Source organism: Sus scrofa, chromosome X, assembly GCF_000003025.6.
Source record: "Sus scrofa isolate TJ Tabasco breed Duroc chromosome X, Sscrofa11.1, whole genome shotgun sequence".
Classification (NCBI taxonomy): Eukaryota; Metazoa; Chordata; class Mammalia; order Artiodactyla; family Suidae; genus Sus; species Sus scrofa.
This window is the reverse complement of record NC_010461.5, coordinates 40,592,015-40,611,868: the sequence shown is the minus strand read 5'-3', so window position 1 is coordinate 40,611,868 and position 19,854 is coordinate 40,592,015. Positions and strand designations below refer to the sequence as shown.

At 46.7% G+C, this 19,854-nt stretch overlaps 1 long non-coding RNA gene across 2 annotated transcripts in view; it reads left to right on the top strand.

Annotated features, from left to right (window-relative positions):
* The window catches only part of LOC102166369, an 88,886-nt gene extending 70,036 nt beyond the window's left edge, over positions 1-18,850 (top strand). For both annotated transcript variants that reach the window (XR_002340862.1, XR_002340861.1), the window contains one exon: positions 15,714-18,850. This is a non-coding gene — a long non-coding RNA (uncharacterized LOC102166369). The remainder of the gene's footprint in view (positions 1-15,713) is intronic.

The window sequence follows — 19,854 nt, the reverse complement described above, 5'->3', positions numbered from 1 at the left end:
CCATCATCTCATTATTTCCCTCATCCATTGGGTTCTGGGTTCCCGTTGTGGCTCAGCGGTAACGAACCTGGCTAGTACCTTTGAGGACGTGGGTTCGATCCCTGGCCCCGCTCAGTGGCTTAAGGCTGCAAGTGCGGCCCTAAAAAGACAAGAACAACCAAAAAAGTCTCAGGCTTGGCTGGAACACACCTGGGAGCCTCAAGCCACCTGATGTGGGGGGAGGTAGGAGGGATGGGCGCTGTGACAGCATTCAGGGTGGAGACCACTAGTCCTTTCAGAAATACCCAGAGGATTCCCAGACTCCCGCATGGAACAGTGTACCTGCAACATGGCATCTCTCATTGGACAAATAAAGGTACCCTCTAGGGGAGAGCCCGCATCCCAGGACAAGGTGAAGGATGGCTGAACCGGCAATTGGGAGCCCGGATTCATCGGTTAACCCCACCACTTGCTATTTATTTAACCTTTAGCAGTCACTGAACTTTTCTAGGTCTGCTTTATCTAATGTTAGGGATTAAATCGGTGGTGCCCTCGCAGCCTGATTTCCCCGTAGGTTGTAGGTCTCCTCTGCCTCAGACACGCTTTATGCCAATATTCCCCCTCAGTTTCAGAAGAGAATACCAAACTCCGAATGGGCGAGGATGAAAGGCCTGGAGGCAAGCATACATATAATTTATTGATTCAGTCTCTGGCTTATCCTAAAATGGGTAGGTTGTATATATTTTATTTTTTTAAATCAAAAAAATGTTTTCATATGGCCACCCTCCTGTGGCATATGAAAGTTCCCAGGCCAGGGATCAAACCTGCGCCTCAACCGTGACTCGGGGCGCCTGCAGTCGGATTCTTAACCCCCTGCCGCATGGCCAGAACGCCAAGGTTGTATTTGAATCTTCATTAGATGTCTGCTTTCTCATTGAAAGAATTTAAACCTGATTTTGGCAAAGTACCTTATTTATTGTCCTCAAAATTTGGAGTACAGCTGATGCTCCATGCATCGGTAACACGCTGAGTTTTACGAATTCCCAGGAGGGTCCTTGTGTTACTTCTATGTTGTTTTTTGGGGGAGTCAGTTTTCAGTTGCAAGATGGAGCTTATGACTGGATGATAATCATTGCATGTAGCAATTTACTTTACCCTCCCAGTAACCCTAGGAAATAGGTACTATTTGTCCCCGTCATTTTATAGACAGAAGACAGACACAGAAATCTTGAGATAGTTGCCCAAAGTTACACAGTTTGTGCATGGCAGAGCCGAGACTTGGCCCCTGGCGGTCTGGCTCCCTAGTCTGTGCTTTTAACCTCACTCTGCTCTCTGCCTCGAGAGTGAATTAATTCAGGCAAACCAATCGATTTTTGTTTGTTTGTTGGTCATTGATAATAGAATCTTGAGGCTGCTTCTCACAGCCACTACCTGATGCACCGCCGTTTTGCCACCAACTTTAATGTCGTTTGCAGACAATTCATTTGTCCAGAGCTCAAGACGCCCAATGGTTGGGCTTGATGTCTTCAATTACCAAGAACTTGGTCAGCCTCGGTTCCGGGGCCACAGATAGACTTTACCTGCTGACTCCCCAACCTGTCAACTTCTGAGAGATCCTACGCAAGAAGTGCCTCTCACTGGGGGGCGGGAATCAGGGTCACTGCTGGAAGGACAGTCTGTCTGAAGTTTGTGTCATGATTCCAGGCGGCGGATCCATAGAAGCCATGTAGTTGCCGTGTTTTCAAACAATAAGACTATAAACTACCAAAGATACTGATATGATAGATGCTGGCATGGCTTCGCATTATTATTTAGTCCTGAGGCCCGTTGCTGCGAGTTCATTGTGTCTCTTAGCTGTGTCAACAAAAAGCCAACGCCATCTATCACTCAGTTCTCCTTAATGCTTGTGGTTTAACGTTTGCCAGGGATTTCAGTATTTAACCACAGATCACTCTGGGTGACCTCCACAACAACAAAGTCCTTCTTTTTAAAAACGCTATTTCTCTAGTTACTTTTTTTTTTTGGGGGGGGGGGACCATGCCCGCAGCACGTGGAAGTTCCCGGGCCAGGGATCGAACCCGCGCCACAGCAGTGGCCACTCGGGATCCTTCACCCACTGTGCCACAAGAGAACGCCTTTAGTTGCTTTCTTAAAAAAAGGTTGGATTGGGGCTGCGGGATTCCTACATCCAGTGTGGCAACAGCCACAACAAAAAGTCACAAAGGAGCACAAACCAGCCCGTGTCTAAAGAGACGTTCATAGGCGGGCGTATGGCATTAGAAATTAGACCTTCTGCACCTTCTGGCCTCTGGACCTACAGGTGTACCTCCCTGGCTGGCCATGGGAGTGTTTTCCTGTACTGCCTCACCAAAGGTCAGCCTCGTCGTGGCACACGGGGTCCCCTCATCTGTCTCTTAATTTAGAGGCTTCTTCATTTAGCCCGTGTTCCCCAGCATCATCCATCTCTCCCACCCCTGCACCCCCCCATGCCCCCACCCCGTCCCCTTCCAGCCACTGGCCCATTTCTCTTTGAAAGCCTTGTCTCTATTTACCGCTTTGAATGCCTCTCCTCTCAGGCTGTGTTGTTTTCACGCCAATCAAGCTTCGTGTCCCCCCCATTCCCCCCCCCAAATGGTACCCATCCAGAGCCCCAGGACCCCCACATTTCAAATTCAGCCATGAGTCCCCCCGTCCTTATCTTTGTTCAGCCCGCCAGCAGGATTTGACCCAGCTGCTCCTGCCATCTTCCTTGAAATCACTTCCTTCATTTGGCTTCCTGGATGCCACACTTGGTTTGCTCTGCCTTCCCAGAGGGTGCTTCTTGCCAGTCTTCCTTGCCGATTCCGGCTGGCGTCGCCCCAGCCTCTTCTTATTCAAGTACCTCGGTCCTCCTACCGCTTCTCTCTCTGTTCCTCAGTCCCCAGGTCGAATTAAGCTCTTGGCCTTAAATAACCACTTCAGCACGGATGATTGCATCTCAGAACTCTCTGCTCAATTTCAACTTCGTCTCTGCTGGGATGTCTCATTGGCATCTCAGAGCGAGCATGCCTAAAACCCAACTCTTCGTTCCCCTGGGCACACCTCCCGTCACCCGTGCTATACCCAGCCGTGCCCTGTTTTGGGAAATGGCAATTTTCATCACTTGCCCAGGCGGGGAACCCTGGAGTCGCCACTGAGTCTTCTCTTTAGCTCCCCCCCCACTGCAAATCGCCACTGAGTCTTCTCTTTAGCTCCCCCTCCCACTGCAAATCCTCTCTGCTCTTTCTTTGAGAGATACCCAGAATCCGACCAGTCACCGTTACCTCCACTGATGCCACCTAGGCCAGGCCACCATCTCATTTGGGTAAATCAACCAGGTGCAGTGTTCCACCCTCGCCTCGGCAGGTACCCATTCAGATGTTCCACCCTCCTGATCAGAAGCCTCATATGGTTTTTATTTTTCTCAGAGTAAAGACCATCGTGGGAGTTCCCGTTGTGGCTCAGTGGTTAACAAATCCAACTAGGAACCATGAGGTTGTGGGTTTGATCCCTGGCCTCGCTCAGTGGGTGAAGGATCCGGTGTTGCTGTGAGCTGTGGTGTAGGTCGCAGATGTGGCTCGGATCCCGCGTTGCTGTGGCTGTGGTGTAGGCTGGTGGCTACGGCTCCAATTGGACCCCTAGCCCGGGAACCTCCATATGTTGCGGATGCGGCCCTAAAAAGCAAAAAAAAAAAAAAAAAGGACCATCGTCCCTTGCAAGATAATGGCCTAGAAAGCTCTAAGTGATCTGCTTCTCCCCATCCCTGTCCAACCTAATCAGTGTCATCTCCTTTTTTCTCCTTTGCCTATTCTGCCGTAGTGACACTGGCTTGGCCTCTTTACTGTCCCTGTAACTGGCCAGGTAGAATCCTACTTCAGCGCCCTGGCACAAGTTCTCATGTATTGCCTAGATCTCCGTGGAACCCACTTTCTCCCTGTCTTCAGAACGTTGTTCAAATGCCTGCTTGATCCAAGAGGTCTTTACTCACTGATCACCCTAAACAAAATAACAGCCCCCCCCGCCTGCACCCCAAGTTTGTTTGTTTTCTCTCTCCTGCCAGAGATCTCATCACCAGCTGGCCTATGTTGCATGTATTTGGTTGTCTGTCCTTCCCCTCTTGGCTGGAACTCCATGAGGTCAGAGACCTTGTCACTTATTAACCGCTGGATCCCCTGAACCAAGCCCGGTACCTTGGAAGTTAATAGTACTCAATAAGAATGTTTAATGAGTGAGTAAATGAATTACCTGGACGAGGTGGTCAGAGACAAGCTATGGGAAATGAGGATTTTCCCAGGCTGGAAGGGGACCTAGAGCATTTATAATAGTTCATGTATTCTAAGACACCCCCTCCATCCGGTCCCCCATATTTGGCCCTTTCTAAAATTGGGGTGCATATTAGAAGGGACAGCCTCTCCCAAGTGCTGTCTGCCAGGCAGCAGTGGTCATGGTGTCATTGCTGTCACCCATGCATTTGCAAAGCTGGCCAAAGCTGTTCACATAGCCAACAAGCAATTTTGTGGCGTTGTGTTGTTCTGTATATGGCTGAGGGTATCTACCATTTGATATGCTCTCCATAAAATTACACTTATTGTTCCTCAACAGATGAACGGATAAAGAAGATGTGATGAATGGAAATATATATAAAATATATATATATTATATAATTGTATATATGTACATACAATGGAATACTACTCAGCCATAAAAAAGAATGAAATTCTGCTGCTCGCAACAACATGGATGGGCTTGGAGGGCATTCTGCTACGTGAAATAAGTCAGACAGAAAGACAAATACTGTGTATTATCACTTACATGTGGAATCTAAAGGAATTCAGCAAACTAGTGACTATAACAGAGAACAAACTAGCAGGAACCAGGGGGGGAAGGAAGCGGGGAGGGGCAAGATCACAGTAGGGGATTAAGAGGCCCACACTACTTGGTATAAAATCAGTAAGCTGCAATGATACCTTGCACAGCACAGAGAAAATATGGCCAGTATTTTAGAACAACCATAAATGGAGTATAACCTTGAAAAATGCCGCATCACTGTATTGTACACCTGAAACTTCAGTCATATTATACATTAACCATACCTCAAAAAAAAAAAAAAGATTGCATTTACCGAAAGGAAATTTTATTGGCACTGAAACAAAATGTTATTGTGTCCCCAGAAAGAAAGGCATGAGAACAGCAGGGAGTAAATTTGATATTAGTGAAGCAAATGTTCATTGTTGGAGAAATGATTGAAATCCCACATTTTCTTTCAAAGCAACAACTAGGAGCATGCAAGTAGCTGAAGCCGTGTTATTTGTTGCTGAGATACACGCAGAAGGAGTGCCAATCACATGCCAAGCAGTGTAACCGAAGGCAGGAGAAATGGCCAAATCTCGCAGAACAAAGCCCCCAGCAGCTAGTTGGACTGTCACTCAGGACTGTGTTTAAGGCTTTGTGTCCTAGTTAATTGGCAAAGTTTGTTTCTCTCCTTATGGGGCGTACGAGAATGGCGTGTCTAACAATCAACAACATTTCAGGTGGGATGCACTAGCCTGAGTCTTTTTTCTGGATCTGAAAATTAGGAAACCAATTTCGCAAGCTTCCTTCTCAGAGTTAGTAGCTGTTCTTTGAGAGTTTCTGATGCTGAATGTGACTCTTGCATATGCATTAAACCAAAAGGGAGCGGCTTGGCCAGGTACGTGTTAGGGTTTTCCCACTGCAAGTCTTGCACCAGCATCCCATTGAGAGCTGGCATCCTTGGAAATAAGGGGCCCCAAACAGGTTTGGACTTTGGTTTGTTATGATTAGTTTGGCACATGCATTTTTCAGACAGCTGCAGGTTTCTGATTTTCAGCTTTTCCTTTGAAACAATTACAGGCGTCTAAGAAGTTAGAAAAATAATATGGAGAGGGCTCTGGAGCATCCATCCTGGAAGGAGGATGATGATGGATCAAGATAAATTAGACAGGGAGCTGAGGGATGCAGTTTGGGAAAACCCAGCTTTCCCCCTATGGGACACCCCAGTTCACGTAACTCTGCCACTGCTTTGGGGTTTTTTAAAATGGATCGTCTTGTTCTCTTCCCCTGACCTCTTGGGGGTAGGAATAAGGAGGAAAAAGTAGCTTTGTCATACTGTGCCACCAGCCCCCTCACTTTAGGACCACAGTTCCTGGTCGTAGGAGGTGAGACAGAGGCGGCGATGTTATGGCGGGAGTCCTGGATGGATTGTCGCATCATAGAGGAAGTGATCAGGTTAAATTAATTTGCGACCAAAGACTCTCCAACAAAGGAACTCCTCAGCGATTTGTTTTTGTGTCAGCGCCAGGCGTCTCTTTAAAGAATTCATTTTAAAGTGACTTAAAATGCCCTACAAAACTTTTGAACGAGAGCAGCCTGGAGTTCAAGAATCACAGAGTCAGAAGGGACTTAAGGTCAGCCACCCATTGGATAAGAGTGACTTCCCCATGACCAACTGCGCCAGGTTCCTACTCCAGCTCTTCTTTAAGGCCTTCCTCTCAAAGGACTTGGTGATAGGACTTTTCTCACCCACACATCAGACAACAGACAGCTACCTCCATGCTTTCTCTGCTTCCTTCTGCTTCAGTCAGTCTTGATCCTTTAAGCCTAGAGCCATTTTTTGATAGCTTGGCTACATCCCGGAGAGCGGATCATGCTGGATCAGAGAAATTAGACAGGGAGCTGAGGGATGCATTTTTGGAAAACCAATGACAAAGCGGATTTGGTACCAGATTGGAAACAAAAGCTCACTCTTAAAATCATGCTTTTCAGACGAAACAGTGCCCTTCTTTTCTGGGTTCCCTTTCTCATTTCTTTCTTTTTTTTTTTTTTTGTCTTTTTAGGGCCGCACCTTCGGCATATGGAGGTTCCCAGGCTAGGGGTCTAATCGGAGCTGTAGCCACTCGCCTACACCACAGCCACAGCAACGCCAGATCCAAGCTGCATCTCCCACCTGCACCACAGCTCACAGCAACATCGGATCCTTAACCCACTGAGCAAGGCCAGGGATCGAACCTGCAACCTCATGATTCCTAGTCCGAATCATTTCCGCTGCGCCACGACGGGAGTTCCTCCCTTTCCCATTTCTATTACTTATTCCCTTTCACAAGCCAGACCTCGAGGGGGTGATCTGCGTTGCCAGGGGCCTGGACACCCACTGTCTCCAGCCCGGAACCTTCTACTTGCTTCTTGTTTTCTCCATCCTTGACCCCTTTAGCTCATCACCTCCCAGCCAAGACCACCACCATCCAGCTCCACCACTGGCCTTGCCCAGATGCCTGGCCTCCAAGCTTACTTTGGTGCTGCTTTTGAGTTTTCTCCCCTACTGCTGGGATGAGAACCAGGTCCCCTCAGGGTAGTTAGTGACTGATTTACAAAGTCTTAAATTCATTTACACTTAGTTATGCCTCTGAAAATTCTGGTGCTCCTTGCATTAGATATCAGAATGGGAACCACCCCATCCCAAATAGTTGGTATGTTGGGGAACAGGAAAAGCCCACACAAGAGTACCCCAGGGACTTTTCAGAGGACTTGAACTCTGAGAATTGATAAGACCTATTTTCCAGCCTCTTCTGCAATTACTGCTTGGAACATTTAAAGAAAGAGAAAGAACTAAGATAGGAATTGAAACTTTCTGCGCCCTTCTTCTCTTGCAGTAGCTACAGATCTGGATGCGACAGAATTAGATGTGGGAATATAATTTCCACAATGTAAGAAACTAGAGATTTTACGTAGGGAGACTACTGACTTGAAAGGCAGATACTGTGATATCGGTGGTTGGCTTGGCAGGAGTCAGGTGGCAGGGAGCTTGAGGGCTGGGGGAAGGCAGCCATGGCACCTTCTCTGAAGACAGATCTACTCACTTTATACGGATCCAGGGTGGATAGATTTTTGTAGATTATGTAAATATATCTTGACTAAAGCCTCCAAAATATTCATGTATACAAGTAGATTTGGAGATGTGTCAAATGGCCCAGATTGTCGTCCCTAAAGAGCTCATCATTAGAGAGTAAAATTTCCAAGTCGAGGAGTTCCCTTGTGGCCTCACGGGTTAAGGATTAAGATCCAGCATCGTCACTGCTGTGGCGCAGGTTCAATCCCTGCCCCGGGAACTTCCGCATGCCACAGGCATGGCCAAAAAGAAAAAGAAAAAAAAAATCCCCCAATTGAGAAACCCATAGACCTGGAAGCGTTAACACCTTTTGCTTCTTGAGGGTAATCTTGAAAGAATTTATTTGGAGACCTAAAGAAAGGTTGTGCTAGACCCCCCAAAATCCTCTCACTCTCCCATAAATAGAAATGAACTTGGGAAAACCTGATGGTGTGATAAAGACATGGTGCTCCTTGAGCTCCTGTAGGTGGAATATTCTGCATAAGTAAATCCAGAGGGAGCATTTTAGCTGTCTACAGAATGTCCATACCCATGTTTAAAAGAAAAAGAAGCCACCATGGCTACATAACCAAAGGGACAGTGCATCTTAGCTTGTTGGTGTAGTGAAAAAATGTAAATGTGGTGGTGAAATTCAACACACACCCTCTGGACCTCCTAATGCATCGGCATGCCGGCGAGTAGAAAATATTTGGTCATTGGAACCTTTCTCTTGAGCCAGGGTCTCCTCCACGGTAATATTTATATTCCACGAATGACTCTAGACGGGGTTTAAATATACGGCAAACAAGGAAGTGCCTTTCTGTCAGTCTGGTGGGCTCTGCACCCTGACTATAAATAACTGAGCTGTGTTCTTATTCTCTCTGTAAATGCCAAACAGACCCGATCTGATGCGTTTGGATCCATCCTCTTCTCAATATCCCTCCTCATAAATTCTTGGGTGGAGGAGGATCCGCTTCTTTCAGTACAAGGCAGTTCAAAAGTTGTCTAGGACAGGAGTTCCCGTCGTGGCGCAGTGGTTAATGAATCCGACTAGGAAGCACGAGACTGCGGGTTCGATCCCTGGCCTTGCCCAGTGGGTTAAGGATCCGGTGTTGCCGGGAGCTGTGGTGTCGGTTGCAGACGCGGCTCAGATCTGGTGTGGCTGTGGTGTAGGCCAGCGGCTACAGCTCCGATTGGACCCCTAGCCTGGGAACCTCCATATGCCAAGGGAGCGGCCCTAGGAAAGGCAAACAAAGACAAAAAAAAAAAGTTGTCTATGACAGCTTTATTCTCACCGAGAATAAAGGCACGCAGCCTTCCCATCGGAGTGCCCTCTTGAGAGGCTGCATGCATGTCTGCGCGATTGTTTTCATAAACTCAGAATTTAGCTGCCAGCACTCAGGGCTCCCATCGTGTGTAACCCGGTCTCTGCCCAGGATCCGCCACGTTGTTCTCTCTCCCACTTGTCAATAAAAGCCAAAGATTTCTCTCACAGAAGCTCCGCAGTAATTCCTGGGTCTGCAAGTCATGTGCCCAAGGAAACTTTTTAAGTGGGGAAAAGGGTAGAAATCCAGTTCAAACTCTTACGAGTTTTGGCGGAGGAGTCTATGGACGAACAAAAGCTCCCTGGCATCTTCTGGCAGACATGTGAGAGAAGGCAGTGATTGGAATTAATTTTTAGTGAGGGCTGCATATTTGATAATTGGTCTGATTCACGCTATTATATTCCTCTTCCTTCACCCACAGCAAAACAAGCTTAATTTGATTCATCCCCTTAGGAAGAAAAAAAAAAAAAAAGCCTGCGATTACTCACATGGCTGTGATTCAGCTCTTGGCTCCCACCTCCTCTTCCTCCTCCTCCTCCTCCGTTTCTCCCACCCTGCCCACTCCCATATTCACTCCCACCCAGTTCGTTCTTCAAAACGGGTGGGGAAAGCAGACAGCTAATAAGAACTTTTCTGAGCAAAGAGTGCTGCTCAGATCTGAAAGCCTTGCAGGAAAACGGGCAGAGAGTGGCTGCTTATATAATCAGAAAAGCGTGGAACAGAGGCAAACTGTCACAAAGACATGTTAAGATGGTCTTAGGTGTGAGTCTAGATAGACATAGTTTCTGTGCAGGTCTGTAGAGGCAGACTCAGAGCCTCCCAGGCAGGTTTCTAGAAAGATTTTCTAATATTGGGAATCTTAGATACACCGTATATAAAACTAACCTTCTGATCTCAAAGTCAGATGCTTTGCAATAATCAAAAAGTGAATCTAGGGAGGTCCTGTCGTGGCTCAGCAGAAACGAATCCGACTAGGAACCATGAGGTGGCGGGTTCGATCCCTGGCCTCACTCAGTGGGTTAAGGATCCAGGGTTGCCATGAGCTGTGGTGTAGGTCGCAGAGGAGGCTCAGATCCTGCGTTGCTGTTGGCTGTGGTGTAGGCCGGCAGCTGTAGCTCTGATGCAACCCCTAGCCCAGGAACCTCCATATGCCACTGGTGCAGCCCTAAAAAGGACAAAAGACCAAAAAAAAGGTGAATCTAGCAGTTATCCAAAGATGATCATTATTATTATTTTTTTTTTAGGGCCAAACGTGCGGCATATGGAAGTTCCCAGGCTGCTAGGGGGCAAATCAGAGCGGCAGCTGCCAGCCACAGCCACAGCCACAGCCACACAGGCGCCAAGCCACATTTGCGACCTGCAGCACAGCTCACAGCAACGCCACATACTTAACCCACTGAGCAAGGCCAGGGATTGAAACTGCAAGCTGATACCCACATACTCGTCAGGTTCATTAGCACTGAGCCACAATGGGAACTCCCTATCCAAAGATGTTTGATCACTGTAAAAAAATACGTGACAGAAGTCATTTTTGTCAGCCCTCAAGTAAACGGTGTGACTTAAAAGCCTAAGATGGTTGGTTTTTGTTTTTTCCCCCTGTGAGATTGGAAGATTGGCACTGAGGCTGGCAGCTCCCCCTTAGTGAGACGATGGTGGTGACAAACATTATGGACCCAGTGATTTCTCTTGTAAAAACTAAATCTGGTTGGGATATAGTTGACTTTCAGGGTTGCATGAGTTTCAGGTGTACAGCAAAATGAATCAGTCCCACCGATACCGATACCCATTCTTTTTTCCCATATAGGTTATTCCAGAGCATTGACTAGATTCCCCTGGGCTTTGGGGACCCAGTGATGTCTGTTCCTCCCTTGTCGTCTCTCATTTACTCCCATTCTCCAGATGGAACAAAACCCTTGGTGAAAAGAAGTCACAAGCCCTCCCCCCGCCCCCAACAGGTAGCAGTCCCAGAGCCCGGTATTGGGACCCAGGCTGGCTGGCTGCATCCTGACCTGTAGTTCTGGTCTCTGGGGGACCCATTGGGTCATGGGGCATTTTAGAGAGTGCCTGGAGATGGGAGCAGTGGCCCAGAGGACGCTCGATAACGGGGCCCCCAAACCTGCCTTTCACTGAGCTGTTGAATCAGGTCCCCTGCATCTTTGGAACCGACTTCCCACGTGGAGGGGAAGGGAATCAAGCCCCCCCCCCACTCATTTGTAATCCCAATCGCTGTCTCTATTTTGCCGGCTTCCCTGCCCCCCTCCCCACTCTGTTACCATCTGGCTCAGCAACACTGCCTGGATAAAGACAAGTTGGAACAGTTGCTCCCCCTCAAACAAAACATAGAATTATTTCTCTTTTCCCCCAGAGCAGTTCCATATTTATAAAGCTTGCCTGCACCTCGGCGATGCCTGGTTGCTGTCCTTTTTATCATTCTTCAAATATGTTACACGCTGGCTGGAAACGATTAGCTTTTGTTGCTGGAGGCTTTTGCGGGATGCTTGAATTTCTTCATGCAGTTTTCAGACGGCCATCCGTGTCGTTTTCGCCTTTACGAAATGAAATTTCTTAATGAAAGACAGCGTAGTCTTGCTTTTTGTATCCCCTACACACCCTCGCTCCTAGTGAGTTACCCATAGTTCCCGTAGGGTAACTATGGTGGGAGTTTTATGGCCTGAGGCTGTAGAGAGAATAAACAGTGGATCGCAGGTCCTGTTTTTTTCTGGGTCTGAAACCACCTCCTCCAGCCTCTGTCTGGGGGCCCCCTTGTTGTTGTCAAGGGTGGTGCTCTGCCCCCTCAGGGCTGTAGTATTTCTCCCAGTCTTTTTGACCCATTCACCTTCTCAACTGGTCCCTCGAGTTTCCATGTCTTTTGACCCAGCTGGGCCAACTGCAATGGAAATTCCTCTGGAACAGCCTCCCCAGCTGGCCCCAGCCCCATTCTGCATTGGCTTTTGGAAACCAGGGCAGTCTGGACAGAAAGGCCCCAACAGATGTCAAATGTAAAACCAGACAAGTCTTGAAACCACTGAAACTTTGGGAGGAAAATGTGGATTGGCGAGGTGTTTGTCATCATTAGTGAAATAGTTGCAGGAGATCCTTTTAAGTTACGGACTAGTGGTTTTCTCATGTAGAAATATTATTTAGGAAGTGACTAAGGTATGTATCACTCTAAAACAATGGTTCAAAGAGCAGGTAAAGGGTATAAGTTGGATATTAGTGGTGATAAAAGAGCCAATCCTTACATAGTATGTGCTCCCTGGCAGGCAGTGTTCTCAGCACATAGATATGCATTTTTAAAGGTTACCATTGTTCTTTAAAAAATTTATTAGGGTATAATCGATTTACAGTGTTGTGCTAATTTTCTGCTGTACAGCATAGCGACCCAGTCATACATATATATACATTCTTTTTCTTGTATTATCTTCCATCAGGTTCCATCCCAAGAGACTGGCTGTAGTTCCCTCTGCTGTACAGTAGGATGTATTTTTAACCCAGGTGCCACAGCGAGGTATGGCAGAGCCAGGATTCAAACCCCAGCAAGTCTGGCTCCAGGCTTTTAAAATATATTACACGTTCTTCTCGATGCCAAAGTTTTAGGTGTTTGATTTTATAAATATTATCTTTTCATAGTCTGCATTTATTTCCATCAAAAGCCATATAATTATAGATTTGATGTTCTTTATAGGTAGTAGGAAGGTAACTTTCTTTAAGCCAATCAAATTTCACTCAAAAAAAAAAGTCAGTGGCTGTTGAAGTATGAATACATTTTAAAGAACTGAATGAGAAATATGTGCATAGTTAAAATAGGTTTCAGACATGTAATTCAGAAATGCACTTCTGAATTGTTTTGTGTGGATTTAACTTCTGCGAGTCAGTCCTATATGTCAATTTAGTGACAGGTTTATTCCAGTAACACCCCAGAGGGAATCTTTTTGGGATGGGAATAGGCAGCTCCCGAATGAACCTTTTCCCGGTGTGAAAGTTCGATATTTGAACATCGTATATACTGTAGAAACAGACTGTATTTTGTATATGAAAGCAAAATTAGTGATCCATCAAGGCATAATGGACAATAAACGTGAAACTTTGGTCCGAGCACTTGCCTGACTTTGCTCAGAGTTAAAGGAAGTATGCTGAAAGGAGATATAACTGTAGTTAAACTGCTCAGACCGAGCCTAGCAGATTGCTGTGTGTGTGTGTGTGTGTGTGTGTGTGTGTGTGTGCGTGCGCGCGCGCGCATGGTGGTGGGGACTTGTACTTCTTATCACTGCGTTCTTCCTGTCTGTGTAATACCTGGGAACAATTTATTCCATGTCATGCCACCCCCATGTTGATAGTACACTTTTTTTTTTTTTTAACCGAAGAGGAAGACTTTTAGGTATGCCAGTCTCTTTAATTGGAATTTTCTCAGATGACACTTGAAGATTTTCAAGCTCTTATTTTGCAGCTTATAGGCAGGTTGGGATTCAAGGACGGTATAGGTGTGCATGTGCGTGCGTGAGGGACGTGGTCGTATTGCATGGGTGCCCGTGTGTGAGTGGCTCAGGTTAGCACGTGAATTGCAGTAAATGCAAAAGTGAAAGCTGCAACCCTGACCACTTCCTAAAGAACCTGCCACGTGGGCTGCAGACTTCAGAGACTTAAACCTGGCTCCTCAGCACAGAGTCCCGAGTCCCCCATGAGCAAAGCCTCCGGGAGACCTAACATTATGAAACCTCTTTACTGCCGTTCATGTAAACTCAAAACATGCGAGTGCCTCCGTTGTTAAAATTTCAGTGAACGCTTAGGAAGTTTGAAATATCGGGGAATAGAACCAGAGCCTTGGCTGTACCCTCAAAATCATCTTGCGACGTTCTCCGTTACACGATCCAGTCCTTTGAAACCATTTTAGAACGTCCCCCTTCGGATCCTTGAAATGTGCAAGTTACAAAAGAAAAAAAAAAAGTGAGCTTGTCAGATTAACTACAATCACCAGCCTAATAAAACTGAGTCACATCCAAATGGGCTGCACTTACGCTACCCTCCCATTCTAGGGAAAACGTGGCCGGGGGAGGCAGGCTGAGTCATTACCTGGTTTGTTTGACAAACGCTTCCTTCCATAAATTGGGAATGGCAAGCAGCACAGTGTTCCGGGCTCTCCTCGGAGAGGGAGCTCTTGCAGCCTTCGTTGCACGATCAAAAATAGGGCCTTTTCGGCTCGAAGGTTGACGCGGAGCCCATGTTTTGGCTTCCGATGGCCAGGGGGAGGGGGCGAAACCAACAGACCCAGACAAAGAACAAATGTAAGTACCATTTGGGAGGGAGGGCGGTCAAAGAAATGGTAGGTAGGGGTGTTCACAGTTGAATTCTTCCTAGGATATAAAAAGGTGGAAGAAATACATCGGGGGGGGTGTTAAATAAATGGGTCGCTAGATCACCAAGCGGGGGCTCCTTTACTTAAGCAGCATGTCCTTGATGCGAAGACTCTAAGATGATTCCATGAGAGAAGGAGGCAGAAAGAAAGGGGGAGAGACGGCCGATTTGATCGTTAGGGTATACATTTGTCCTGGCCGTGGTGAACGTTGCCTGTTTTATCTAACCCTTTTGAAAGAAACGTATTTTGTTTGGGAAACTTTGTTCACGGCGGACTTTGAATCGCCTGTTAGGGGGATTTTGAGGGGATGAGACAAGCGGGGTGGGCGTGGGGGGAGGTTCGTGCGTTTCACCCATTTTTCCAACAGCAGCGGTGCTCCTAGGAGCTTTCTAGAATAAAGAAGTTGAGAGTGTAAAATTGTCGGGGAGACTGGAGAAAGGGGAAGAAGGGGTAGATTTATAGCTGAAGCGGGTTTGTAAACTCAGCCTCTGCTCTGGGATTATTTTTTAATATGTGCCAGGCATTCCTCTGATTTCCAGCCTGGCTGGCTTGTGGCTTTTTCTCTGTCTGTGTGAGGCTCGGGTGTTCCCTGTTTTAAAGCTGGAGTTGTCACAGCCTGGGCGTTTTCTGTTTCGGCTTATGGCTTTTTTTTTTTTTTTTTTTTTTCTCTCTTTTCCTGAATGAGTGTCCTTTGTGTAACCCCGGTAATTCAGAAATCCTGCAGTCATAGGGACTGCCCTGTCATGTGACTTAGGTAGTAGGTACTGCCTGCGATTGGTCAGCAGCTAATTGGCGGGTCCCTATAAGAGGTCCCGCTTCGGGGTCCAGCCATTCTCCTGGCCTGGGCTGCGGCTGTACAGGGGCCGGAGGGGGGTGGGGGGGGCGGGTGTCCAGTGATTCAGCCACATGTGGTAGAGGACCAGGGGACCCACTTCCTTGGGGTCCGCACATCAGTGGAAGACACCCACCCTGGTTGTAGCTGACTTGATCAGACTCTGGCTCCCTGAACTGGTAACTGTCACTTTAATATAGCTTACTGATTAAACTCAGAAAAATGCAGCTAAAAATCTTTGCCAGGAACTTGTGTGGACTTACTCTCTGTTCCCTCTTCTTCCCCCCCCCCCCCCACTCCTTGTTCTTATTCGTTTTGTCACAGGAATGAAATGCAGATAAACTCTTTAGAAAACTTTCGTAGGAAAAGCGCCTCGTGTGATCTGGAACAAAGACATTTTATAATCAGATTTATCAAGCTGGGAAGAGGGAGTTTTTAGCGAACGGAAGCAGCAGCATTCTGTCACCAGGAAATACTGCTTTATCCAGAATGGGTAAGTGAAAAGTGGCATTGCTCCCTAATAGATGTCATATGGTGTGGGGGGGAATTGTAAAATTGTTCACAGACCCCTCACAACTGTGTCGAACCAAGGAACACATCAACAGAGCGAGGAATTCTAAGAGGAAGCAGCCCAAGAATACAGCATAAAGGCTGAAAAGAAGCCAGGTAATTAACACAGATGAGTGGAGCGTTCCCAGTTTAGCCAAATACATGTAGTACAACCAGTTTGGCTTCTCCCCCCCCCCTCCTTTTCTTTTTTATGAGGGGAAGGAAAATAAAAGTGAGTTCTTTGGGGAGAGGTTTGCGGCATTACCTTTCTGTGGCTATAGATTTCCATTTAGTCGGAACAGTGTGCCTGATAGATAGTTGAAGAAATGCTTTCAGAATTAGTCGACTTGCCCTCCTTTTCCTCCTCCTACCCCAGGATTTCAGAATTTGGTTAGAAGTCTACAAAATGGAAGTTTAAGCAATGCATTGGAAACATTTCTTGCTGATTGCGAAGGGCAGCTGAGATGGTAATAGATTTAGGTTTGCATTTGTGTCCTGAATTTTAAGACTGTTCCATTTGATGACATTAGTACAGTAAAAGGGTGGTTGTTTCTCTGTGGTTCGTTTTGAGAGATGTTTCGACACATGATGATCAGCAGTTCTTACTGGTGTGCCTGTGTCTCTCTTTCTCGGAGACCTTAAATACAGTTTTCGGATCTGAGATCTGAGCTGCCACTAGGTTAACATTTTCAGAACAGGACAATGAGGCTTTGAGTACCTGTGTTCTGTACAGTAGGTTCTTGCTCATGAACTGTAAGGAAACACAATTTGCTATCAGGGATGAGTGCCTTGATTTCTTGATGTGGCTTCTTAGGAATCGGCAAAGGGGGATAAAGTAAGAAAATAAGAATGGTGGGTGGCTCCCTGTCTTTTTACCAGTTTCCCATTGGTCCATAGAAGCAATCATGTGATGTCCCCTTATAGAATCAGATGGAAAAATACTTCGTCCTTTCACGTCTAGCAAACATCTAGGGCATTTGGGTGATCTCCCTGGATGTGTGTGTGAAGAATCTACATAAGTCATGAAAACTGTTAGTGACAGAATCATAAGCTTTGGGTTCTAGAGGAAGCGGTGTTATTTATTTACTTTGTAAAGTCCCTGATTTCAAATTGAAAGTTTGGATCTGCATGGCTAACTTCGGGTTTTCCTTCTCTTACTTTCAACATCTTAACATCCTCACCTCAAAGGGGGAACCTGTATGAGAACGAGGGTAGCAATTCTGCACTTTGTCTCCTTGACAAAAGGAGGAGATGAAGGTGGAGGAGCAGGAGGTGAATCTAGTGGGCTCTGTTAATTGGTCTTTTTTTTTTTCCTGCTTATGTACTTTGAGAACTTTTTAAGATGATTTTTTTTCCCTCGGACTTCTTAGCTCTCAAGCCTTCTGTATAGGTATTTATTTTTAAAGAAATAGATAAAGAGCAACTGAAGCACAGCCATGAAGGGCCAGTCCTCTAAGAAATGAGATGAGTGACCTAAACTTGTGACAAGTACAAGTTACTTGACTTAATTAAGGTGTGGCAAGGCTGTGGAACCACGCTGCTCCTTTCCCTGGAGTACACGGACTTAGAGATCGCAAAGTCTTGAAGACAGAAAAATGGTGACAAGGCATTAAGCTATTGCCAGGTAATTTATATTCGACTGCTGGCTTGTGTTCACTGCTTCACAATTATTTTCAGCTCTGTATTTCATGTAAATACTTGGGGAGAAACATGATGATTTCATAATCTGTCTAAACACGGCCATGCTTCATGGAAAAAAAAAGCCTCTATATAATTTTTCGGTTCTACTCATCCATTTAGAAGCCATTGTTTTGCATGACAGAAAGAGGACAAGAAGCAGGTTGAAACAACAAATGCTAGAACAAATTCCAGAAGCATTCCTTGAGATCTTCATGCTTTCGATTCTAGGTGTTCTTCTCTGTTATCCGTTTATTACTTTCCAAAAATAACACGGAAAATAAATAACAGAGCATTCATTGCCCTGAATGCTTTTTAAAAAGGCATCAACAGCAGGCACGAATCTTCCGGCTGCGAGGCTGTGTAAAGCTCCGGACTGAAGGGGCTCAGGTCAAGGGGCAGACCTCCAAATAATTGCGCTCCAGCCGTATAGATGTTGGCATCATCAGGAACCCGAGCACGTTCCCTTTGGGCTTGTATTTTAATGTTTGCTGTGGCATGCAGTTTGGCCCAGCGAAACTTCTTGAGGTGTGTGGGGGGGTGTGTGATTGCAAGGGGGAACTTGACATCACTAGCGGGGGACAAGCGGCCGTTTGTCAGAAGCTAGATAAGCCTCACGGTGTTGTTCCTATGACAACTGAGGGGCTGGGTGTTGAAATGTAGCTTTAAGTTCTCGGTTTGCAAATGTCACTCAGACCTCCCACTCCAGCCTCACTGAGTAGGCGGATAATGAGAAGGGGGGGAAAAACCACGAAGCAACCTAAGTACCTGCATTCAGTTCCTGTCTTCCTGGCTTGCTTTCTGTGTACCCATCACCATGGGAGGGGTAAACACAGGTCTTGAGCAAAGCGATAGGTCAGGGTCACGTAAACGGAAAGGGGGTCCGAGAAGTTGCGGGAGATAAATAATGACAGATGGGGGGACTAAAGAGGCAAGAGATGTCGGCTTCCATGAGTTCGTGCAAATCCGTTCTCCAGCACTGACCAGCAGTGCAAACATCTTGAACCCGTTATTGTATAGCTCTTCAGCAGCTGCCCATATTTCCTTAAATGCAACGTGGGGAAAATTCCTTTGGTAGCTGAATAGCTTACCCCGTGGGCATAACATTGCTGCATCTCCCCAGGATTGCCTGTGGCGCGCCCGGGATTCATTTAAGGGCCATGTCTTTTTTTTTTGGTCTTTTTGCCGTTTTGCCATTTCGAGGGCTGCACCCGCAGCATATGGAGGTTCCCAGGCTAGGGGTCCAATCGGAGCTGTAGCCGCCGGTCTACACCACAGCCACAGCAATGCGGGATCCGAGCCACGTCTGCAACCTACACCACAGCTCACGGCAACGCCAGGTCCTTCACCCACTGAGCGAGGCCAGGGATCGAACCCGCAACCTCATGGTTCCTAGTCGGATTCGTTTCCACTGCGCCACGACGGGAACTCCTAAGGGCCATGTCTTTACGTCAGTTGTTTATCATTGCATAGCTTGTCGTTTACTCCATGGGAAAGATAGGGTCGTGCGATTAAAGGAGTGGTAAAACTTAAATATGTTACCTGGTGTCCTTCCCTGCCTTTTAAAAACCCTCAAAGATTGTTTGGGACCTGATATTTGTGGAAATGAATGGGCGGATTGAGTCTCGTGGCACAGTATAGTTGGGGGGATGGGATAGTTTAGGTGATTGGGGGGCACAGATTAATGGTGCCGTTGGGGATTTGCCATGCCTGAACGCAGCTTCCTATTTTCCGCCTCTCGATGGTGTGGATTGTTTATGTGGTCATGGGCGTGTCCAGAAGTTCGAGAGGCAAAGATGACTTCAACAGGTTTTGCCCGTTCCTTACTCTATGGGTGCACCCTCTCATCTGAACTCCAAAAAGATCTGAAACCCACCAGATTCTAACGTCCGAAATTTGAGAGCAAATCCTGACCTTACGTGGCGTGAAGCTATTGATAGTCTTTATTTCATCCCACTTGCAATGATACGTTTCTGTGGTACTATATAGAAATGATTAGTTTTTCAATTAAAGTATAGTTGATTTATAATGTCATGCCAGTTTTGGCTTACAGCAAAGTGACCCAGTCATACATATTCTTTTTTCTCACATTATCGTCCATCCTGGTCGATCCCAAGAGACTGGATAGAGCTCCCTGTGCTGCCCAGTAGGACCTCATTGCGTATCCATTCTAATGTACGTTTGCAGCTACTACCTCCAAACTCCCAGGCCATCCCACTCCCCCCGCCAATCCCCCCTG